The sequence below is a fragment of the Macaca mulatta genome, chromosome 6, assembly GCF_049350105.2.
Source record: "Macaca mulatta isolate MMU2019108-1 chromosome 6, T2T-MMU8v2.0, whole genome shotgun sequence".
Classification (NCBI taxonomy): domain Eukaryota; kingdom Metazoa; phylum Chordata; class Mammalia; order Primates; family Cercopithecidae; genus Macaca; species Macaca mulatta.
The window spans coordinates 117,151,482-117,177,081 of NC_133411.1; the positions used below are offsets into that span (position 1 = coordinate 117,151,482).

The 25,600-nt window shown below is 32.8% G+C and overlaps 1 protein-coding gene across 2 annotated transcripts in view; it reads right to left on the reverse strand.

Moving 5' to 3' along the window:
• Positions 1-25,600, reverse strand: part of FBXL17 (F-box and leucine rich repeat protein 17) — a 545,014-nt gene that overhangs the window by 450,367 nt on the left and 69,047 nt on the right. The window lies entirely within an intron of this gene.

Sequence of the window (25,600 nt, forward strand, 5' to 3'; positions counted from 1 at the left end):
CAACGTGTTGGTGAGGCTGCAGACAAAGGGGAATGCTTCTACACCACTTGTCGGAATGTAAATTAGTTCAGCCATTGGGAAAAGCAGTGTGGTGATTCTCAAAGGACCCAAAGCAGAATTATCATTCAACCCAGCAATCCCATTATTGGGTATATACCCTAAGAAATATAAGTCATCCTGCCCTACAGACAAACGGACATGTAAGTTCATCACAGCACTATTCACAATAGCAAAGACATGGAATCAACCTGAATACCCACTGATGGTAAACTAAATAAAGAAAATGTGGTATATATACACCATGGAATACTACAGTCATAAAAAGAATGAGATCCTATCCTTTGTAGCAACATGGATGGAGCTAGAGGCCATTATCCCAAGTAAACTAACAAAGGAACAGAAAACCAAATACCACATGTTCTCACAAGTGGGAGATAACCACTGAGTACCTATGAACACTAAGAAGTGAACAACAGACACCAGGGCCTACTTGAGGGTGGAGGGGAGGAGGAGGGTGAGGATCAAAAAACTACCTTATATCAGGCACTATGCTTGTTACTTGGGTGGCAAAATATTCTGTAAAGCAAACCCCCCCAACATGCAATTTACCTATATAAGAAACCTGCACATGTACCCCTGAACCTAAAAGCTCAACAACAAGATCTTAAGCTTAAAATCACATTTAGAAAAAAAAAGTTGTGAGTTACCAAAATATGACACTCTAGAGACACGAAATTAACACATGCTATTGAAAAAACGGGACCAACAGACTTGCCTGATGTAAGGTTGCCAAAAACCTTCAATTTGCAAAACACACAATATCTCAGAAGCACAATAAAACAAAGCACAATAAAATGAGGTATGCGGCCGGGCGCGGTGGCTCACGCCTGTAATCCTAGCACTTTGGGAGGCCGAGGCAGGCAGATCACGAGGTCAGAAGATTGAGACCATCCTGGCTAACATGGTGAAACCCCATCTCTACTAAAAATACAAAAAATTAGCTAGGCGTGGTGGTGGGCGCCTGTAGTCCCAGCTACTCGGTAGGCTGAAGCAGGAGAATGGTGTGAACCCGGCAGGCGGAGTTTACAGTGAACTGAGATCCGGGCCACTGCACTCCAGCCTGTGCGACAGAGTGAGACTCCATCTCAAAAACAAAAAACAAAATGAGGTATGCTTGCAAACAACCACAAGTTACAAAAACGGGGGAAAACTGAACACAGTATATTATGTAGCTCTGTTGCAAATGTTCACATAGTAATGACAGTGTTGTATAAATATATTGGAAGGATGGGAAGGGAAAAAAACAGAAAATGATGGAAGGGAGGAAAAGTACTAAATTATTTTCTTTCATAGTAGAAAGGCATTATGTAATTAAAATTTAAAAGTCAGGAAATGGCAGTGAGAAATCTGTGTAAACAAAAGAGGAAATACAATAACAAAAAGTTGAAAGCAGCTGTCTCTGTGGAGAAGACTAAAAAATGGAGAGGTATCTACTCTTCACTTTAAACATAACTTTGACTTTTTAAACTATGTACACTTACTACTTTTAGAAACATTTTTAATTACTTGAATGAAGTAAAACTATATGAAGCAATGCTGATGACATCTCAAAAACTGTTGGGCAGAAAATGAAAACTGCAGAAAGTTCACTATTGATCCTATTTATACCAAGTTTAAATACAGAAAACCAACAAAAAGAGAGAAGTATGAACTCTGAAGTTAAGCAAACTGGAACACCTCTACTTACTAGTAATGACATCATGGGTAAATGAATGACAGCTCTTAGCTACAGCTTTCTCATGTGCAAAATAGAGATAACAATACCTATATGATTATGTTGTTTTGTAAATTAAATGATACAACACACACAAAGTACCTAGTTCATAGTACATGCTTGATAATATATTATTAATTTTCTTTTTCTCCACTTTTCATCTTTTCTATAATGAATATGTAAATTTAATTCAAAAATATTTTTCTAAAATGTTAAGATGATCCTTGAATTATGAAGTTACATCTATTCTTTATTCTAATATTTGGTGTTAAAGGAATAGCTCAGCCTCAATTACTTACACCTCCTTTGTGCTGATCTCACACACAAATAAACAGTGGACCAATATGTAAAGAGGTATCAGTTTGAAGAAGTGCCCTGATCTCCTCCTCTACTTTTATTCATTCTACAGATTATTGACCATTCATTAGGTTTCAAGGGATGGTATAAGAAGGTATGGGGACTATAAAGATGCAAAATGTGTGGTGTCTATGCTCAAAGAGCTTACTGTAATCAGGAGAGGGAAGCAGAGAGGAAACAGGCAGATGCTGCCATGACATGACATGGCTTTGAAGTTAGGCAGTCTGGGGTTCCAACCCTATAACTGTGTTTTGGGGAAAATTTCTTAAACTCTAAGTTCCAGTTTCCTATGTCAAAATCTGAAGAACAGAAATTGCCTTGGAAGTTTGCCTAACAGCCACGATAACATCCTTAAAGCAACTATCACATGACTTACAGTATGTGCTCAATATTTGGTAACTCTTGGTCCTATTAAAATTATTGTAGGAGATACCTTCTAAAATGAAAAATTCAGAGGAAAGTCTTTGTGCAAGTGTATTTTACTCTATAAAACACTCACAAAAATGCACAAATGCATGCTATGCAGATTCACAGGGAGAGAATCTACTTTCAGATAAGAGAAACCAAGGGATATTTTTAGTGGAGACACTGGCATTTTAAATACCATCTTCCATAAATCTTAAGACACATTTTCATGTTTTAACATCTCTGAAGCTGGGTGTATCTGGCAATGATGGTGTGTCAGTTTAATTGGCAACATTTTTTCTTAGTAGTACATAAATTAATAACACATCTTAGATTCAGTGAAGTAGAGTCCATAGGGATGAAGGGAATTCTGTAGAATAGCAATAGCAAAGGCACACAGTACTGGGCGTGAATGTTAGCACATATAGCTCAGGTTGGCTGGCATGTCGTTGTACACAAGGAGGAGTTAGGAAGCAAGACTGAAAAGGCAGACTGTTTCATTAGTTGCTTTTTTACCCCATGTCTCATGATCACGCTATTTTAATTTACCATTCCTGTATGGTAAATCTTGGTATTTGGTAAGATGAATGACCCTTAGTGTTCTCCAAAATTATTTGGCTCTTCTTACTCTTACTTTCCCATGTCAATTTTAAATCAAATTGTCAAATATTGTAAAAAGAAAATGCTAGTTGGGATTTTGATTGGGATTGTATTGAACTTAATGGATTAATTTTGGGGGAATTTCTATTCAATCACAGAAATTACAGAATAGAAACTATAGAACAGAAATTCCTGTTTTCCCATCCAAAAGCATAACACTGATCTCCATTTATTTAGATCCTACATCTTTCAACAAAGTTGTATAATTTTTTTCCATAAAAGTCTTACATATCTTTTGTTGGATTTATTCCTTGGTATTTTGGGGATTGTTATTGCAAATAATGTTTGAATTACATCCTGTAAATTGATGGCATATTAAGCAATTTCAAGTATATACAGTGATTCAATTAATGCCAATGTTCAATCCTGTTTTCTGTATGTTATATAGATCACAATTTAAAAATTAACAAAAATATTTCCATGACATACAGAATATTAAAACTGCAGAAGTGGAAACAAAAAAGTTCATACCACATATGCAACGCCATTTAAAATAGTTAAAGAACAGATTTAAATTGTCCTGGAAAGAACATTGCATCCAAAACCTACACTCATGTATATTATACAATACATATAAAATGTTGAGGTATTAAATATTGGACTAGTTCCATTTCTGCAACTGTGAAATAAATGATATGAGTGGCAATGATATCAAAACAATTATTGTCACCACCTTACTGATTATATTCTGTCAACTCTCAACTGCTCACACCAACAGAGAGAAACAATGATATATGCAACAAAAAACTACAAATAGTGCACCTAGGTGAGTTGGAGGCATGCTAAAAAGTTAGGCATCCTCTAAGTTTGTAAGTATTCAGAAGAGCCAGGTCATCATGTGCTCTACTTTTCCTTAAAAGAACTTCACTGATCCTACAAGACAGCTGGTAGCAGAGAATTGAAATTACTGGCAGGAGAAATGAATCCCAGGCAGTTTCCTTAAGTGTGAAATAGGCTCTACACAGACATTTATTTTTCCAAAAGTTCTTTAACCTAAGTTCTAAATTCTCCTTATTCTCATTACTTTACCCGTTCTTAGAGGAATATTAACAAACTAACAAAATGAAAATAATGAAGTGAGTTTGGGACCAGTACGCTAACTTCCAAATTGCCATGTCTTGAGTTCCAGATCTCAAGATATCCAACTGCATACTTAGACATTCCTAACCAAGTGTTCTCTGACATCTCAAATGAGACATGTTTACTACTGAAGTCCACCCATTCCCAAAACTATGTCCTCTTTCCATTAATAACTATGTCAAGGACTAGTAGTTCAAGCCAGAAACCCAGCAGTCAGTCTTAAGTACTGCAAAAAACATTCTGAACCCAATGTATAATTAATAATCAAGACTTGCTGGCTGACCCTACTTCCTTAATACCTCTCTCCTCTCACTATCACTGCCCTCAGTTCAGGCGGTCATCATTTCTTTCCTGTACTAATGTAGTAATTCCTTTAATTGGTCTTTCTATCTCCATCCTCTACAGAATGATCAGAATAATAATTTAAAAATGTAAATAGATGTGTGTTACTATTCTATTCAAAATTATTTAATATCTCCCCAATGCTTAAAGGATAAAAGCCAAAATTGTTAACATAGCATCCAAAAAGCTTTGGTTTTTTTTTGTTTGTTTTTTTTTTTTTTTGGAGATGGAGTTTCGCTTTTGTTGTCCAGGCTGGAGTGCAATGGATGGTGTGATCTTGGCTCACCGCAACCTCCACCTCCCAGGTTCAATCAATTCTCCTGCCTCACCCTTCCAAGTAGCTGGGATTACAGGCACGCACCACCACACCCAGCTAATTTTGTATTTTTAGTAGAGATGGGGTTTCTCCATGTTAGTCAGTCTGGTTTCAAACTCCTGACCTCAGGTGATTCGCCTGCCTCGACCTCCCAAAGTGCTAGGATTACAGGCGTGAGCCACCATGCCCGGCCCCCCCAAAAGCTTTTATAGTCTATATCTCTAGTTAGCCTCATGATCCACAGTCTGTTCTTCCTGAACTTTCTCTCTAAATGCCCACCAGAACTTTACATATACTGCTCCCTCAACCTAAAATCCCTTCATTTTCTGCTGTCCACCTGGAAATATTCTTCAAATCTTTATAAACTAGCTGAGGTATCATGACCTCGCAAAAAACCGCTGAACTCCCAAGAAGACTTAATCAATGCTCTAAGTTTCTTTTCAATCATGCCTTATTACATAGCACTTAGAACATCACATTTTAATTCTCTATTAATGTCTTTCTCCTCCTAAATATTTAATTGGGAAATACCAAGACTTAGCATAATGTCAGTATTTATTAGACACTGTAAAAATACTTGTTGAATAGAAACAGTATACCTATATTAGTTTCTTATTAGTCTGAAAATATGGTTATTGCTGATACTTTAAATATTTCTTGTTAGGAATCATCACATCTTACAATAAAGATTTCTCATTATAAAGTGAAATATCGTAATACTAATAAGTTATTTTAGAAAACTGAAATATTTTACACTAATTTTAGTGGCCTATTCACAAGAAACTATTGAAAGCTTTCACATCTAAAACAAAGTGTGAAAATTGTGAATTCCATTAAGTGAAAGACATTTTCAAATATGGGGACATGCATGATTTTATTCCTAGAAAATAATATTGGAATACTTCTGTTTCCTCTATAATTTCCTAAGTTTTAAGTCTCTACCTGATTCTGACCACACAACTTTTAGGGACTCATATACAGTTTCCAAAACGAAAATACAGCTTCAAAATTATAAGTCTAAAATGAAGATGATATATTTAAGTAACTTTTCCAAATAAACCAGACTTGCTTGCTAAATCATGGTATATTTTATAATCAAATGATGAAACACCATAAAAAGCAAACAGGTATTTTCTGTTAAGTCATAAATTTTACCACTGCACAAATTATTTAAGAACATTATCAATAATGAGTATCTCACTCAGAAGAAATATATTTTGGCCAGGCGTGGTGGTTCATGCCTGTAATTCCAGTACTTTGGGAGGCCGAGGTGGGCGGATCACTTGAGGTCAGGAATTCAAGACCAGCCTGGTCAACCTGGTGAAACCCCACCTCTACTAAAAATACAAAAATCAGCCGGGCATGGTGGTACACACCTGTAATTCCAGCTACTTGGGAGGCTGAAGCACAAGAACCACTGAACCCAGGAAGCGGAGGTTGCAGTGAGACGAGATCATACCACTGCACTCCAGCACTCCAGCCTGGGAGACAAAGTGAGACTCTGTCTCAGAAAAAAAAAAAAAAAAAAAAAAAGGAGGAGTAATGTATTTCAATCATTAAGATAAAAAATTCAAAGCAGACATGATATTAAACAAATACTGATTGTCAAATCTATATTTATTTCTAACATAAGCATTCAAAGAAAGAAAACAATACATATCGACAGTATTTTGAAAGGATATACTATATATATATATTCTTACTGACATTAGTGTTCAAAATACAGGCTCTAACCCAAAAAAGGATGAACTCTTCTTACCTTATTGTCTGAAGGATATACTTTTTGTAATTCCTAATAGCTGTAGGCTCCTAAAAAATACTTTGTGCTTTATCATCTAAGCTAACATTAACATTACTCAGTGATTCTCATTCATTATAAATATTTTTATGAATTTTTGAGGAGAACTGTCTAGGTTCAGAAGTTTATATCCCAACAGAGGCTTTTAACCTTCATCTTACAATGCCAAACGATGAATAAAAATCTCAAGCTGAAGAAATCAAACTTAACTCTCTCTCTCTTCTCTTGACATTTGTATCCATCCATATTCTTCCTCCAAAAACCACTGAAAGCAAATTGCATAAAGGCAAATCTTTACTCTGAACTTGGCTAGAAGTGATAAGAAAACTCATCATGACAACAAATATAAAAACAAACTAAAAAAACAAAAAAAATCCATATCTAAGACATTATTAGTCATAAGCAAGTCTGTTTCTGCAATAAGCCTTGTTACAGAATGACTTACTTCATATCCACAGTTGTTCTTTAAAGTCATCTACTAATGTTACTATATTCAGCCTACATCTAAAACAAAAACACCTATGTTAGATCTCCATTTTTAAATTTAAAAGTCTACTTTTACAGAAAAGGTGCCAATTTACTTTTGTTCTTAACAGTATTTATATTTCTAAAAAAGACACATTTTGGTTAATAGTTATTTAGAGTGACATTACTTTAACACAATGCAGCGACAACATAAAATATTTATATAAAAGTGCACTTTTCTTAACTCTGAAGGATATATTATTTACTGAAACTTTACACAATTCGATTCTTAGTAAAATTTTAAACAAAATATTTTTCAGTCAAGAAAAGATTTTCAATTAACATTTCTGATATTTTACTACAAGAAAAAATCTTTAAGAACTTTCTCCCAAATTTATGTACTTTTCCAAATTTTGAAATATAGTAAATTCTTTTTAATATTTTTAAATATTAAAAATAACATTGAGCATTTAATTCTCATATGCACCTACATACAGAGTACATAATACCATGTAATGTTCTAAGTACATTATATATATATTAAAACATTTAATCCTCATAGTAATCTTATAACATAAATACTATTATAATACCCATTTTACTGAAGGGCTAGGGCATTAAGTAAATTGTTCAAGGAGACAAAGTAGAGGAGCTAAGAATTGAACCCAGACAGTCTGCTCCAGAGTCCATACTCTTTACTATATTATTATACAGACTCCTGCATGCCAAGCACTATCCGTAAGACTTGAAATTGGCAAATCAAACAAACAAAACAAATCATGGTTACTGTTTTCAAAGAGTTCACCAACTATCAACACACACGCAACCAACAAACCTTCTAGGATTCCAGTAATACAATCCAATTGCTAGTAGAGCTCAAACCAGCATGATTAATTCTTAAAGTAACACTTTACAAATTTGGCCTGTGCCTCAGGTCTCAAAAAGGTAGGAAGGGGAAGGAGAAAGGAAAAAAGTAAGGCTAAAAAGGTCAATTGGAACAAGACCATAAAGTTCTAGTGAGTGACATCCTAAGGAATTTAGATTCGATTGTGTAGCACACAGTCAACAGCCATTAAAGAATCTTTAAAATGACCAGTCAAGTGTTTTAGTAGGAAAATTAAACAAAACCAAAAAAACCCAAAAAACAAACAACCACCACCAAAAAAAACCTTTCAGTGTTAGTAAGAATATGGTGGAACAGGAAAGAGATTGGAGACAATAACATTAGTAATTCAATTAGTCAACATTATACAAAAAGCTCTCTGGAACAGAGAAATGAGTAAGACTGAAAGAAAGAAAAAAGTTATTTCCAAAGCTTAGACACTAAATTTTTAGGAGAAAGATAAGAGATAGGGAAGAATCAAAGCTGAGTCTCAAGTTTCTAGATTAGAACACTAGGAAGAAGTGATGACATTAAGTGGATAAGGAAAAAGCAACAGGAGTCAACGGGAATCAGTATATGATTCATGATTTGAAACAGTATAATACTGCGGATACTACAAGTCTTTATTTTCATATTAAAAATCAGTGACTTTCTGTTATGAAACATAAAATACCAATTTAGTTTCTTAAACTTGTTTCTTTTGGCCTTATTTATAACTATTTTCTTGCTAAGAATACATCTAATACTAAGTAATGAATGATTTATGTTTAGAAAGTACAACTTAAAATAAAAAAAATCACCCTCCCTAAAACCCAAAAGCACTGATTTATTTACTGTACATTATTAATGTATGAGGGTTAAGACTTTGATACAGCTGTAGCCTCACTTTGATGTCAGGAATGGAGAGAAGTACCAGAGTTGCCTTCTATATCTAGTCTTAAAGAATACACATTTTTAATATCTTTGAGACCATGAAATGTCATTTCACATTTATTTTTTTTTGCTTTGCTCTGAGAAAATAAGCTTTATTAATATCTGTATTAAATCATTAAAATATCTTTTAAAATTAAAACTTCATTTACTAATACACACTTCAGCTGTATCCATTTCAAACAAAATAACACATTCAATATGATAAAAATCAAAATTCTAAAAATTATATATTAGTAACAAAAATGGCTATTTTTGTTTTTAATATACCTAATTCCATTGTTGCTCAATTAGATAATAAATATTTTTCGTTCAAACTGATATTAAAGGAAAACAAAAAGTATTTTATTATCTATTATCTTAAATATTAAATTTAGCATCATTTTCTGAAATAATAAACCTAGCATGCATAGGTAACAATATATAAATCACCTAACTATTCTGCTTCAATTGGATAATCTCCACATAAAGCAAATAATCACCTTGAATAACTCCATAAATAAACAGGGTATATTCTTAACACAGGGTTAAGACTATTCACCTATTTTAGAGGATAACTTATAATTCAGTAGTATATAGCAAAGTTAGAAACTTAAATAGTAAAGGTGAGTCATTTTATAGTCTACAACAGTAAAGGCAGGTATACTCTAGACGAAGATCTTATTGTGACAAAATCATGTAATATGTAGAACCTCAGTAAGGAATGTAATTAAGTAACAATTTTTGCTGAATTCGCAAATTAATATACTTCAGGTTGACCAATAGATGGTGCTCAACCTCCATATATAAAAAATAATAAATATCCCAAAAGCATTACTAGTAAAATAAAATTATTTTCAGACTATGTGGCAATTTAAAGACTCAAACATCAAAAACCCAATGCATAAACATCACATTAACTGTTTGTTCTGTGCAGAAGGAAATAATTTTGGATACCTTCAAAAAAGAATTTTAAGAATGATACTGACTGACCGTTCATCTATAGAAAACTGCTAAAATTGTTTTTTAAATGTTTCTGAAACATTGTTTTCAAAATTAGCATTCAGTACTACAAAAACATTAAACAACTCAGAAATAAACTTCAAAAAAAGTTTATTCACAACAAATTAAGAAACAATTTTAAGTCATTTATCCCAACTTAACTCATGCTTTAGAATTCTTGCTGAGTAAGCATTTAACATTCTATTCCTTTGGTAGAAATACAGTTTTTACAACAAACAAAAAACCTAAAAAATTCAGCAAAATCAGAATCCATATATCTTCAAAAATTCTCATTTTATGGCATTATATTCTCAATTTATAAAAATGGCATATGACCCAATTGACTGAATTCTAAATGTAAGCTACAGTCACCAAAAGCAATGCAATTACTTCCGAACAGAGTGATGATAAAGCAGTTACTCCTGAAGTGCCACAAATACCCAAGTAGGGCTTATATTATACAATTTTAATTTACTATTATATAACTAATTTATTTTTGTTTTTAGGGAGAAAGAAACATAAAGTACCACAGAAATTCTACAAAGTACAGCTCCGTATGATAGACAATGTCCTAACAATAATTTTTTGTCTATTTTAATTATAGTCTTCCTGCTACTTCTCACTACTATGTGAACAAGACATATAAAATTTGGCTTCCAAACATCTAAATAAAGAACAGAAGGCACTGAGAAAAATCGTTTTTGTATAAAATCTGTGCATAGAAAAAGTTGTTTCTTTCTACTCCACCAGTCAAAGAAGATCAATACCAATCATAGATTTAAACTAAAATCTTAACAAAACAACTTCAATAGGCTTTAAATTTTACTGAAAGCATCTAAAGCCCTAAGTTTTTCTTCATAAAAATTAAATTCCACTAACTTGCCTAACGGTGCTAAGAAGAAATCAACAAAAATTCAGTCTGAGAGATGGGAAACAACGTTGTAACTGTAGAAAATATAAATCTTTTTTTAATAGCAAAGTTCTTGATCAACACAAAACATAGTTCATCCTTTGATATAGTAATACACTATCTCATACAGAATATTAAAGTACCAAAGTCTTATAATTCCTAATTCAATTTAATTTTTAAATTCATGTTTGTTTATTCACTATTCTTAACCATTAATCAAAAACCTAATTTAGTTTATACATATTTTCAAAATAAAACAAAAAATAAAAACCTAACATGTCGGCATTTAAAATACATTATTCTTGCAGTTTCTAAAACGAGTCTTTTTTCCATATCTACATTAAAAGTATAGCACAATGATTTAACTATTATTTACTTTCAGTTTCACATATAGTGCCAGCATTTATTAGGAGAGTATAACACTTTTTCCTCTATTACCTAACTCATGAGTACATATCTGAAAAAAAAAAAAAGCCCCAAATTTTTACTGCTATTTTAAAACACAGTCTGATTTATAACAGTTTTTTAAATGATTTAAAATTGTTAAAAATCTGTCAGGTTTCTATCAAGTTCATTTTTCTTTTAAACAAATGGCAGAGTTGGACCTTTATACCTTTATGACATACATAAAGGATAAATTCACAATCTGAACCTAGTTTAAAGCTCATGAGGGCAAATCCCTCTCTTCTATTTCCAAACTAAACCTGAGGTTCTCACTCATACATCTCCCCATCCCAAGATACCATTAACGTATATTTTGTACATACACAGTACAGTTTTCAAACTACTTTTTCACAGTGACACAAGCAAGTTTACATTACACAAACGTGTACTAAAAAACAGACACACTAGTTTCTAGAAATAGAAAAGTGCTTAAATCACAATCTAAAAGTTATTAAATAAGGAAAGAAAAGAAAACAGGTGGGCTAATTTCCATATAATCCTTCAATTTTAGATAAAGATATGTTTTTCCAGAAAAGCTCCCTGGCGTTTTACTTTCCAATAAATTGCTATAATGAATACCTATACTTCAAAATGCAAAAAATTATAAAAATCAAAATTTTTTTAAAAAGGCCAGCCTGCCCCTGTTCATGATTGGCTGCTTGTCCAGTAAGGCCTGGGTCCCTAGGTAAGTTATCCACTCTGCAGGAGCTGATTGAAGCAGTGCATGTGAAATTCGGAAGGCTCCAGGAGGAACTAAATAGCGTGGACACAATAACACGATAAAATGTCAGTCGAGAATCTGAAAAAAAGGGTAGATGCCATGGAAAAATCATTAGATATTTCTTCCCAGAACATCTAAAATGATGGGTAAATAAAGCTAAATGTCCAAATCTAGATCCTACATTTAAAAGTTTCAGAAAATTAATTTCTTCAAGTTTAAAAGGAGTATGTCCATTCTTACGGACAATTCTTGTTAAAATTTTCAGTTTATAAAATTTTCAAAACCAGAAATAGATGATCATGTATCAGTAGTTCACTTGAGATTTTTGTTAACCTTTTAGAATAATCACTGCTTATACAAATGAATTAGTATTTATATCTCTGACTCAAAAACTTTTAGCAACTTAAAAAGTAAAATAATTTTCAAAAGTTTTACTCTCTGATACTAAAGAACTCCATTTACTTGATTAAAAAAATACAGCATCAAGGAAAAAAACATATATATATATATATATCCTTCAATATTCAACTATGTTAAAGATCTAAAATGGAAGAGAGACACTCAAACTTTTTCTACTTCTATATTTAGTTCAAAGTGGCCCAATTTAGAAACAAATAACATTTATTATTTTTTTCTCATATTCAATTTTTGGAATTGTTGAACAAATGCTTCCAGAAAGAAATATAATAGTTGTAATTAAATGGGTGAATTAAATTATCTATGGTGTTGTTTCGATAACTGTTTAAAACTAACGACCATAAAAGATCTTCTATTTTATATTATCTCCACATGAAGATTTTCTACTGGAAAGTTTAACCATGTTTTATATACAGAAGAAGTAGTTTTATTTCACTATTGCAGCAATTTAAGAAAACTTGGAGGGCAGCTCCTGGACCTAAAAATTATTCATTAGTGTGAAATAACTCACTTAGTTTTTTTCATTCACCCACAAATAAAAAGGTAACAAAGAAAAAGGAAAAAATAAAGATATATAATTTTATTACCTTGCATTCATATAATGAAGGTCTATATGGAATTGTGTTATATATGTAAGAGTAAAGTTCTGCTAGTTTCAAAAAACTGATGACTCAAAATGATTTAGAATTAAAGATCACAGTAATATACAATGAATATTAAAGAATATGTCTATATATACATATTTAAAGTCTATAATTAGTCTATAATTTGATCACAGAGAGTAAAATATAGTATACATATACATGTACACAATAAAAAGGAACAGACCTACTAAAGTTTTATTTTGTAAAATCAAATTGATTCATGATATGATTACTATAGCATTTTAATTATGGTTTCTTATTGCATTTTTGTGTCTCTGAGCATATGAAAATGTATAAAAATACTCAGAGATCTCTGAATTCTATTATTCCTCCCACTTATTAATTCAGTGGACTTTGGTGCTCAGTTTTCTATTACCCAGTCTTAAGATAGAGGGGACACATATTAATATAGATGAATTAAGTGATAAAAACCTAGGATGAATTCGAGAGCTTTAAAAACACATAATAAAGAGAAGCTTTAAAAACAATGCAGGTCATTTTTTTCATAGATAACTGTTGGCATCATTTGAATTCCAAAATGATTTGAGGTCAGTAATTTGAATACATTTATTTTTACACACATTTACAACAGCTTATCTATGCTGCAAGATTCTTACATCTTTCTCATACAGCACTTGCCGCTACATTTCTAATGGGAAAAAAATTAAATATTATGCTAATTGCCATACAGTTGAATGCAACAAAAATGAACTGTGGTTAAGTTCTAGGGGAGTTGTTTGTTTTAAATTACAGTACTATAGGTCTAATCTCAAGAAAAAAGACAAATACTGGAGAAATAACACTTATTCTTGGATGGAATGTGAGTGATAAAATTTTAACATTCCTGGAAAATGTATATCAGTCATTGGTATAAATGGTGTGTATTAATAACTATTCACTAAGAGACAGGATTTTTCCATTTAGGACAACTATCAAAAATTTAGAATGCAAAAAAGTTCAGCATATTAATCCCAAGAATGATAATTTCCATAACTTTTATAGATGTCTATCATACCTAAAAATGCCTATTATGATTTTTAACTCTGATAATAATGAAATCCAGATAGGTGTCATTCTTAATGGGAGATATACGTATTGATACACTATAACAGGATAACTAATTTTAAGAATACCTCCTAGTAGGACAGGCAATCCAACCATTTCTCATGTCGTGATTGGAATGTGACATTTCTGTGCGCCAACCCATCATATGTCTTTCTGAAAAACATGCCACAGATGTGGACCAATCAATAAAGTAATTGGTCAAGGCTACTTTTTCTGAAAATACATATGTCATCCAATGCAACTAAACTGATACATCCAAGGATAAAGTTTACACTAAAATCAAGACAAAGATAGTGTAATGACTATTCCAAGTAAATATAGTCATCACTAGTCAATAATACTTCCATGAATACACCAACATATTGTAACTGAAGAACAATTTCTTTCCAAAAAAAAAAAGGGTGGGAGGGTTCACCTCCAGTTTATGGAATGAGTGCTTCAAACAAAATCCCAAAATAAAAGAAATACATATTGCTTCCCAATCCTACAGAGTTAAGTCTTTACCTAGAAGCCTCTCTAAATGAGTCTTTAGCTTAAGGAAATAAGTCACTTTTAAATTAACCCTTTTAAAAAAGAGAATTAGCCTATCATTGCCTAGAGTTGAGAGAAATCTTGAAAATTAAGAGATACTTACAAAATATAATTCTACAAACAAAGCCTGAAAAATTTCTTCTAATCAAACAACTGTAATTAAGATAATTTTCCTCATCAAACCCTTAATCAACTGTTAATTTTACTATATTTAAATAATACTTTAAGGAATGTAATGTTTCATATTTTCTTGAACATTTTATTATAATCATTCAACCACTGACATTTATCCTTTATGTATACACTAATAGTTTTTCAATAATGTAATCTATGGAATTTACATATAGATGCCTCATTTTCTAAGAAAAACCTATGTTGAAACAAATCAGTGATAATTCATAGTTGAAAATCCTTTTTTATTTATAAAAAAGAAAAGCCTTATCATTTCAGCCAAAAATGTCACAAATAATGAACGTGTAACTCAATACAGAAAGGCGATTTACATTCACTTCCTAAGTAGAGTACCTAACACATAAACCTGCAAACACTAACATTTTAAGAAAACTGGACATGAAATTATATAGCTTCATCATTACATTTAAGCCCTTGGTCTAAATCTAATTTGTGTTCATAACAAACATTACAAAGTGCTTAAGTTTTAATATACTCTTCTGAAAGCTCAAAAAGATCATAAGACTTGTATATATGGCCGGGCGCGGTGGCTCAAGCCTGTAATCCCAGCACTTTGGGAGGCCGAGACGGGTGGATCACGAGGTCAGGAGATCGAGACCACCCTGGCTAACACGGTGAAACCCCGTCTCTACTAAAAAATACAAAAAACTAGCCGGGCGAGGTGGCAGGCGCCTGTAGTCCCAGCTACTCGGGAGGCTGAGGCAGGAGAATGGCGTGAACCCGGGAGGCAGAGCTTGCAGTGAGCTGAGATCCGGCCACTGAACTCCAGCCTGGGCGACAGAGCGAGACTCCGTCTCAAAAAAAAAAAAAAAAAAGACTTGTATATATACAAAAATGTTTCAAAATATAGTCAATATAGTCCCTCTACTAACTCTTAATTAGTGAGTATAGGACACAAGTAACAGTCGTATAGTAAACCACAATGTATGACTAAAAACAGGCTGCAAAATGCATATATTACCACCACAAATGTTAACTTAATGAGCCACCAGAACAAATTTCTAGTCTCAGTTCAATTCCCCTTGACCAGATCATTTCCTCCAAAACACGTGGGCATACAAACACACACACAGACACATACACACACACACACTCTCAACATACTCATTCCCCTTTTTCATATGTTGGTCTTCCAATTTAAGACTACATGCAAATAAAGACAAGTCAAACTGCTTTCTTTCACTGTGGAAATAATTCTGACTTTAAAAGGGATGAGTTTGCTGAACGACAATATAAAACATATGTATTCTGAAGACTTTATTTTTACTTCAACTAGAGGCTTCTCCCATTTAAAACAAAGAGTTTTAAAGTGAAAGTATTTTACCTACAAGCAAAATTTTCAGAGTTTGTTCCAGGGATTCTTACCTGGGGCCTGTACAGGTATCTGCAAGGTCAAAAATATTTTAATAATAATATAATACTAACACATTATTTGCCCTTTCCACTCTTATTCTCTCAGTTAACAGTGGAATTTTTCAGAGACTACATGACCTGAGATAACATCATCACTCTGATGACTAATAGAATGTATGCCTGTATATTCAAACTTTCTCATTTTGAATTTCAAGTGAAAAAAAATTCAATAGAACAACATAACAAAATCTCTTTGGCATCTCAAATAACTTTCAAGAGTATAATGGGTCCACAGACCAGAGTTTGAGAATCAGTGAACTAGTAGAAATCAAGTACAGCTTTTTATTGGGAGTGGGATAATCTTATACCATGTTCCTTCCTACTAATTTACCTTTCACAGCCCAAAGACATGTGTCCCTACCCATTTTAATTTTATTACACTTTTAAATTCAAAACAAATAACCTATGATGGGCATTAAACACTTTGATAGTGTTTTAAATAAATTTGCAACAGCCAAAATTTCTATGAAAACATGTCTCTAGTAACTTATACTTCTTTAAATCTGCTTTTCTTCAAGTAACAGCATTCTAGAAAAATTATTTTAAACTTAATTTGAATTATTGATATGCTTCAGAAGTCATATGCCAATATTACTTCATCTTAACATTCAGTAATTCAACCCAGTAAGTTTATTCAACATTTATGAGTTAACCAAATAACGTAATTATCATTTATAATTATCATGAAAAATTTCCTGAATTCCAAAATTCCTGAATAAACTTGAATGATATAATCACTTTCAGTGAAGATTTCCCCTACTTAAATGAAACTAAGATTAGTCAAAAAAAATGGACTATTTAAAAATAAATACACCTATCTGCAAGCCCTTTAGATCGCCAAGAACAAAAATAAACCGAAATGAAATTCAGAAAAAGAGAATCTCTTACAATTGTCAATACAAGAAAGAATAGGCCTAGGCACCAAGAAACCTCTTTCTCTCTCTCCCTCATTTGGTATTTCTAACTCTCATAATCAATCAATATTCCTTTTCTGTTACCTCATATCTCAGTCTTGTACATACTGGATTAAAAACTAAAAACTATTTCCCTCCCTGCGGGAAGGGAGACCTCTTCTTTGTCCTTCTCTATAATAAAATAAGAATAAAACTTTTCCATAAGGGACCAATAGTCTACTGTATGTATACAATAAAACTTTTGTATTAGAAACTGATTACATTTCTCAATTTCTAATTCTTAAAAGAATTCAGGGAAAGGTAAACTTTTTGAGTTTCTATATCTCCATATGAAAAACGAGGATATAAGACCTACCTCATAAAGCTGTCATAAATCAAGTCTGACCCTAATAGAAAAGACGGGAAAGAGAGCTTGTGACCAGGAAAAAGTGAGTGTATATGGCATGTTCAGAAAACCACATATGGATTTGGCTAACACAGAGTGATTTAGTAAGGACATATAAGTCAGATTTGCTACCACACGTTCTCACATATAACTGGGAGCTGAATGATGAGAACACATAGACACATGAAGGGGCCCATTGGAGGTGGGTGGTAGGGAAAGCATCAGGGAAGAATAGCTAATGAATGCTGGACTTAATAACTAGGTGACGAGATGATCTGTGCAGCAAACCACCATGATACAGGTTTACCTATGTAACAAACCTGCACATCCTGCACATGTACCTTGGAACTGAAAAGCTGAAGGGGGGAAAAAAGTGAGAATTGCATAGCAGAAGTGAGGCCAAGAGAGACACTGTCAACTATGCTAAGCAGTGTGATATCTCCATCCTGTATGAGAGGAAAAATCACTGAAAGGCTTTAACCAAGAATGGGAACACAGAAGAAGAATATAGTGACAGAAGAGGATAGCTAAGACTACAAGTTCAGTCCAGTTGAGTTTTGGGCATGCTCAGTTTGAACTGAAAACAAAGAGAAGACTAAAAGAACTGCTCAACAATCTCAGCAAAAAGGGAGTAAAATCAGAACACTGTCAGGTAGTCCTTTGAAACTGTTTCAAACAATCTGCACACAAAGAAACATCCATCCATTTTATCTCTCCACCCTTGAAAATAACAGTTCCATAAAACAATGTTTACCCTTATTGTATGATAAATCCTGATAGCTTCTTTTCTTTTTTTAAAAATGCCAGTTTGGATCTCATAAATTTATATCAAAACCCATTAGTAGAGTCAGATTAATACTGATTTAGGATACTGGTTTAGTAATCTGAGTAGATCCCCAATATCCAACGGCTGTTACATTTGGATTTTTAATCTTATCCATACCTGTTTACGTAAATGGAAGAATACATGAATTTGCATATTTTGAGATCTTTTTTACTTTGGCAGTAAATTTTATACATTTTCTTGAAAAAACGTATGTGTACTTACTGATATTATAATTCCGCTTTTTAGATATAAGGGGGGAAATACTCTTCCCATTCCTCAAGAAGGCCTAAAGATTTAATCAATGATGCTGTGAATGAGAAACACTGGTGATTACGCATTTAATACGAATTACTAAAGGATATAGGTCTCCAAGAGCAACTTTTTAGCACACTGTACTCTAAGACATTATATTCATATATAATCTGCTACACAGATAGTAGTGGTTACGAACATGAATTTTGATGCCATACTACCAGGTTTCTAACCTTGTACCTGAAAAACACTGTCATCTCCCCAAGTTTCAAGTTTCCTCATCTGGAAAATGGAGTAACTACCTTACAGAGATAGTGTGAGAATTAAACTAGACAAAATATTTAAAGTGTTTTTAAAAGGGTCAGGTTCAAATATTAACTATTACTATAATTTATCTTTGAGCATGTTTTCTAGCTTCTTTGAAGTAAAGGTGTATTTCACTCTGTGGTTTGTCAAGTATTCTATCAAGTTCAGTATAAAAGATAGGGGATAGCATTTTCCTTCATTGTGTCCGCAGAACACAGAGTCATATTTTAACTTCGGTAGAATTCACAGGTCTTATATAAAAAGAAACTAAACCTTCACATTCTCTCTCTTCACTAATTAATTATCACTTGTGAGCATGTTAAGAAAAGTCCAAGGGTTATCTCTAAATACTGACACTAGCAATTACTCCATACTATTAAATGTACTAATTTACTTTATTGATTATGCCTGTCTTAATCCCTCCCATTTATTGGTTCTTAAACTTCCTCTCTTTTTTATGATATACATTATCTTTGGGTATCCATCATGAAACCCAAAAAGTAATACCCTGAGATCATCAAGTCAAGTACCCCTATACCTCTCACTTTTCCCTCAGTGTATCAATGTGTGTAACACAGGATCCTGTTACTGGTATTTACGGTGATGAATGTGAGTCACCAAGAAAAGGTTTTATTATATTGATATATATTCTCCTTAGGAAGACATTTTTGAACGAGAAAAAGCTTTTTTAAAAAAGAGAAAAAGCTTTACATTTAAGTTAGTGACCTTTAATTGTCTAGTCTAGGGTGTTAACTCTTTTGGGTATATGTAAAATCTTGTTTTATTTATTTATTTTTTGAGACAGGGTCTCACTCTGTCACCCAGGCTGGAGTACAGTGGTTGCAATCATAGTTACTGCAGCTTCAAACTCCTAGACTCAAGTAATTCTTCTGCCTCAGCTTCCTGAGTAGCTGGGACTACTGCCATGTGTCACCACAGGCACCTAATTTTTTAATTTTTTTGTAGACACGGGGTCTCACTATATTGCCCTAGCTAGTCTTGAACTCCTGGCCTCAAGTAATCCTCCCACCATGGCCTCTCAAAGTGCTGGGATTATAGGTGTGAGCCATTGCACTCAGCCATATTTTGTTCTGTTGTATACCATATCAACCTCTGATTTTGTTTAACATATATATTGTGATTACTGATAGTTGATCTTTGCACAAAGGTACTTCACTGCTATGAATGACAGGATGTTCTTCTGTATGAAAGAGCCTGTACAACAAATTACCCTTCATCCTGATCCATTAACATAGCTTTTAAATAAGACAGCTAAAGAAAAAAATGCTTTTTTTGAGATAACGTTGTTATAAAACATCAAGGAATAAAGAAAAGGCAAATCAGAACTTTTTATAAGCAAGTCCAGTTTGCTTTAGGTCTTATCTACGTGTATATGTAATACACAATTTTACAACTTCATTTAAGTAGTATACAATGGAAAACATAATATGATACATGCACATTTTCTTACATATTGGATGACCAATGAATACTGCCTCACAGATTCAGGTTCTTGGTTCTGTTTGTTCCTATGAATAGAAACATGACCTTGTCTCCATTTTTACTCTACCTATCCAAAGAAATGCCTACTACTGCTGTTTTTCACTATCATGACTTTTTCAAAATTTTTGTATCAACTAAAATTAAGGAATGAGAAAGAACATTATTGTAAACAACAATATAGTAAATATAGTAAGAATAACAATGGTAGTAGTAAAAATAATAGTAGTAGAAATAACAGTAACAAATGGTGGTTTTCATTTTTTGAGTGTCTAGAATGTATAGGCATTATAAAAAGCATATTTATACATTATCTCATTATAATAATCCTATAAGGAAAATATTCCCATTTTATAGATTAGTAAAACTGAGATTCAGAGAGGTTAAATAACTTGCCCACGATCACAAAGCTAGTAAAGGTGGAACAGAAATTCAAACCAGTACTATCATCTTAACACTAGTAAGAACTCTGACTCCTACAAGTATATTCTGTGGTCAAAACAGGTTTTGCTTAATGGAAATTGTGATAGAAATATTAACTCTAATTTGGGAAGAAAACCTTCATCATAGATTTTGAATTTGCAATTATTTCACAAAATAGCTTAGTTACTAAGAGAATCTGAATGAGCATTGTGATACATCAGGTTGTTGCTCAGAACAGAATTAACTTTGGCCTTCACTTCCTCCATCCTTTACCTGTAGTTGGTAAGACAACTATTTTCACTTGAAATAAATTTTTTAAAGCACAATTGTAAATTTACTGATTTTAAATAATTTTAAAATGGCTAACATATGGTTTAGAATAGACACAAGAAAAAGAGCACTCATATACACTGTAGGTAAGAGTATAAATTGACACAACTATATTTTCTGAAAGGTATCTGCCAATAGGTAGCAAATTTTAAAAGCAAATGCTGTCCGGATCCCAAAATTTCACTTTCAGAATACATTCTCAGGAAATAATTCCAAGAGTAAAAGAAAAAACAAATACCTGGCGTGGCAATAGAGAATTATTACAGGGATGCTTATAATACTGAAACATCAGAGACAACCTGAATATGAAACATAATTAATTGGTCATATAGACTATGATACATCAATACAATGGAAGACCAAAATCGTTTTTTAAAATGATGGTATAATTGGTATTCCTTCACACAGAATAATGAAAAAGAGATAGTGTAAACAAGCATAAACCGAAATAACAGAGCATAGCCATTTTTAATATTAAAATAAATACACATATCTGTACATATATGTATTAATGTCTGAAATGAAATTGACCAAATTATTAACAGATTATGTGTTTGAAAGAACTCCATAAATGTACACTTTTAAAAACACATTACTGTACTGTTTAAATACCAATAAACATGTATTACCTTTATAATCAGAAAAAAAGGCCATTTTCATCTTTTTAAAAACAAAGGAAACAATCAAGATGCCTACCAAGATGTAACTACAATATTCATTACAGCATAACATAGAAAGCAAGAAAGAGAACATTTTAAATACCAAATAAATTAATATATACACTATTTCCCAGCCATAAATAACTAATGTTCTATTTGATTATTTATCTTAGAATAAAGTTCAAAGTGTACTAATAAGTGAAGCCACATAAAAATAATAACAATTTTTTATAAAATACAACTTATATTTACACAGAAAAAAACTGAATATTCACTCAGTTACAAACAGTGACTGATTTTTGTATTTTGGTGGTGGATTTTGGGTAATCTGATTTCTGCCATTTGAACTTCACTGTGTTTTCCAAGGTTTCTTTAGTGAGAATGTACTGATTTTGTAATTCAAAAAAGTAAAACAAAGAAATAAAAGGATTCTCTACCCCTCATCTACTTACATTTGCCACAACAAATATTCTATATTCAATACTTCAAATAAAAACATTTACGTTTAAATCATGTTAAGTGGTTTAAAATCACAAAGGTTCTTCTGAAATTGAATATTTATCAAACTGCAAAACATTCTATAAGTTAAATATTTAAGGTTTTTTAAAGGCAAGTGAATTTCTGTGCATTAAACAATTAAATTGTTAAATAATTGTTAAACAATTAAACAATCTTTAAACAATTCTATTTGAAGGTAATTCAGGTCTTCCTAAGCATCACTAGGATTTTCTGGCATAATATTTTCTATACAAGATCACAGTTCTACAATTTTGAGGTCTCACAAAACATGTAAGACCTCTGGGTGGACTACCACCTTCAATACATGCAAAAGGAGTGCAATGTTAAGAGAAAAGCACTATCATACTATCCACATATCCTTACCTCTAAAATATTACATAACCAATGGACAGTTCCTTTTCTACCCAAATACCTTGCCCTCAATTACTAAATGTTTTTACTCTAAGAGCTGCTTTACTCTAAAAGTTTTTTTAAATCTTTTGTCCCAAATTTGGCCACGCTATTTCTACTTAATGATCCTGTCAAGTTATCTGTGTCCCAAAGAATTTAATTATATCAGAAATTGCTCATTTAAACTGTGTAGCTAAATAAATAACCCAGCTGTGGTTACAACATATATAATTTGAAATATTCTAGTAAATTACTTATATAACAATTATTTTCAATTAGAACTTTGAGATATTTTTTAAGCTGTTTCAAGAAATAATTTAGAGCTAGCTACTTAAAATTAATAGATTATGTATGTTAGGAAATCTGTTCAAAAACTGCAGGGCCCTTCTCTTATTGCTATACTAGACAATCATTATACCACTACTTAAGCATCATAACATGGAATGTAAGTTTCTTTTATTTTAAATCAGAGGCAATATGTGACTTGTCAGGGTTCCTTCTTTACACATGTCCTACATATGAATTGCCTCCAGACCAACACTGAAAGTCCACAGACAATTTTACTTCACTACCTGCTGTTGCCAGTTGAGATTTAATCTCCTCTCAGCATTCCCTTTGCCAAAATGCCAGCAAACTTCTTCAGAAAACTACAGCCACTGCCATTCTCACTTCTAATAGACAACAATTCACGACCAATTCAACACAAATAAAATTTGGGGATGAAGAAGAAAAGGGAATGAGGAAAAAGGTAAGCATCACTGAAATCACTGCATTCTACCTTCAGTTCCCCAAGACAAAAAAAGTCAACCTACCTAGCCTTTTCTTACATATCTTATTTTATTTTATTTTATTTTATTTTTATTTTTTTCTGAGAAGGAGTCTCACTGTTGTTACCCCAGCTGGACTGCAATGACGCAATCTCGGCTCACTGGAACATCTGCCTCGGGGGTTCCAGCAATTCTCCCGCCTCAGCCTCCCAAGTAGCTGAGATTACAGGCGTCCGCCACCATGCCCGGCTAATTTTTGCATTTTTAGTAGATACAGGGTTCCACCATGTTGGCCTGGCTGGTTTCAAACTCCTGACCTCAGGTGATCCACCTGCCTTGGCCTCCCAAAGTGTTGGGATTACAGATATGAGCTGCCACGCCCGGCCTTCTTACATACTTTTTATCACTAACTCTCTTCATGTTCTCTACTCTTAATATGCTCCAAGGAAGTCTGATATTCTTCCAAATGTACAATAAATTATTTTGGGTCTCTGAATTCCCAAAGATCCACTACTGGTATCTTTCCTTGGACTGAGTCTTCCCTAAGAGTCTTTTTATTTCATTTCCAAATCCCCATTTGTCATTCTGCATAAGCTCATGGAGAATCTAAAAAAAAGATTTGCTCTGATGACAGGAAAAGAGAAAAAAACATTAACACTGTTTTGTGTCCTGTTAGTTGAAGAAGAAAGAGCTCTCAGAAAGAGAATGCATAACAACAAAGGGCTAATAATGAACCAATGAAAGAAAAGAAGAGAGATAATGGCCCAGTGCCAGGAAATGCTGCATGCGTTCTAAGTACTTATGTAGGAAGAGTTCCAGTTAGTCCCTTTGGCTTTCAAACTATAATAGAGAACCTGTTCTCCAGACCCTGACCCCATCTCCTGTAGCTTCAGCTAGCACAGGGCTTGATACTCTGTTCAGGTCATTGAAGTTACCAACAGAAGAGAGAAATGTGTCTTTGGAACACATTTCTAGGACTGAAAAACATGCTTTTTTTTTCTATAAAAACATTCTTATAAAAGGTGGCGAGGTCTCATAATACATACAGCATCATAGCTTATGTAAAAGGCTACTGCAGAATAGATTAGGGACCCATTACAGAAAACATTCCTAGAAAGAATAAGCATCCCTAGTCTCTCTCAACTCCTATAAAAAACACAACTTTAAAAAAATCAACTCTTAGAACGTTGCTCATTTGTATTTCATGAACTACCTATACTTCTAATCTCCATGTAGAAAGCAATTTCCTTTCTCTGTTAAAAAAAAATGAATCTCTTTTTTCTAAACTTACATATCCTGAGTAGCAGATTGCTTGACTATAGCAGTCCAAGCCATTGCTGGAAGGCAGCCCCAATAGTAGGATGAGAGTAATTTCACACATATCTTCTATTTAAGCAGCCACACATGTTATGACACTGCCCAAATGCCAAAGTATGAGTAAAAAACTTTTATAAACCTAAGTTACACTTGAAAAGCACCTTAAAACTAAAGGAAAAAAAAACCCTGTTATTGTAATTTTAAATGTTACTTCCAAGACAAGGTAATGCTATAGTAAAAACAAAATTTCTACCCTTAAAAACACAACTAAGTAAATTTTTCATTACTTTAAGGACATACAAAGAAATGAGTCTCACTCTATTATTGTCCATAGGGCCAACTCAGTTATTCTATGTAATATATTCACAAATGTATATATTTCTTCCAGGCCCTCTAATTAAACTCTCCAATACCGATAATTTCTAAGTTATCAGCATAGTCATTTCAGCAGTTAAAATATAATAAGCTAATAACAGAGACTCTGACTTCCTATTTTTAGGTTAGACTGAAGTCATTCATATGAAATAAAATGAATTTAATCAATTACAAATTCCAACTGCTAATTACCATCACGTTTTTAAATAAAGGGAAATATTTCACACATAATCAAATCTTAGTTACTAAAAATCTGACTGTCCAATGTTCAAGCAGCATTTATTTCTCCTTCCAACTTCTGCTCTTGGG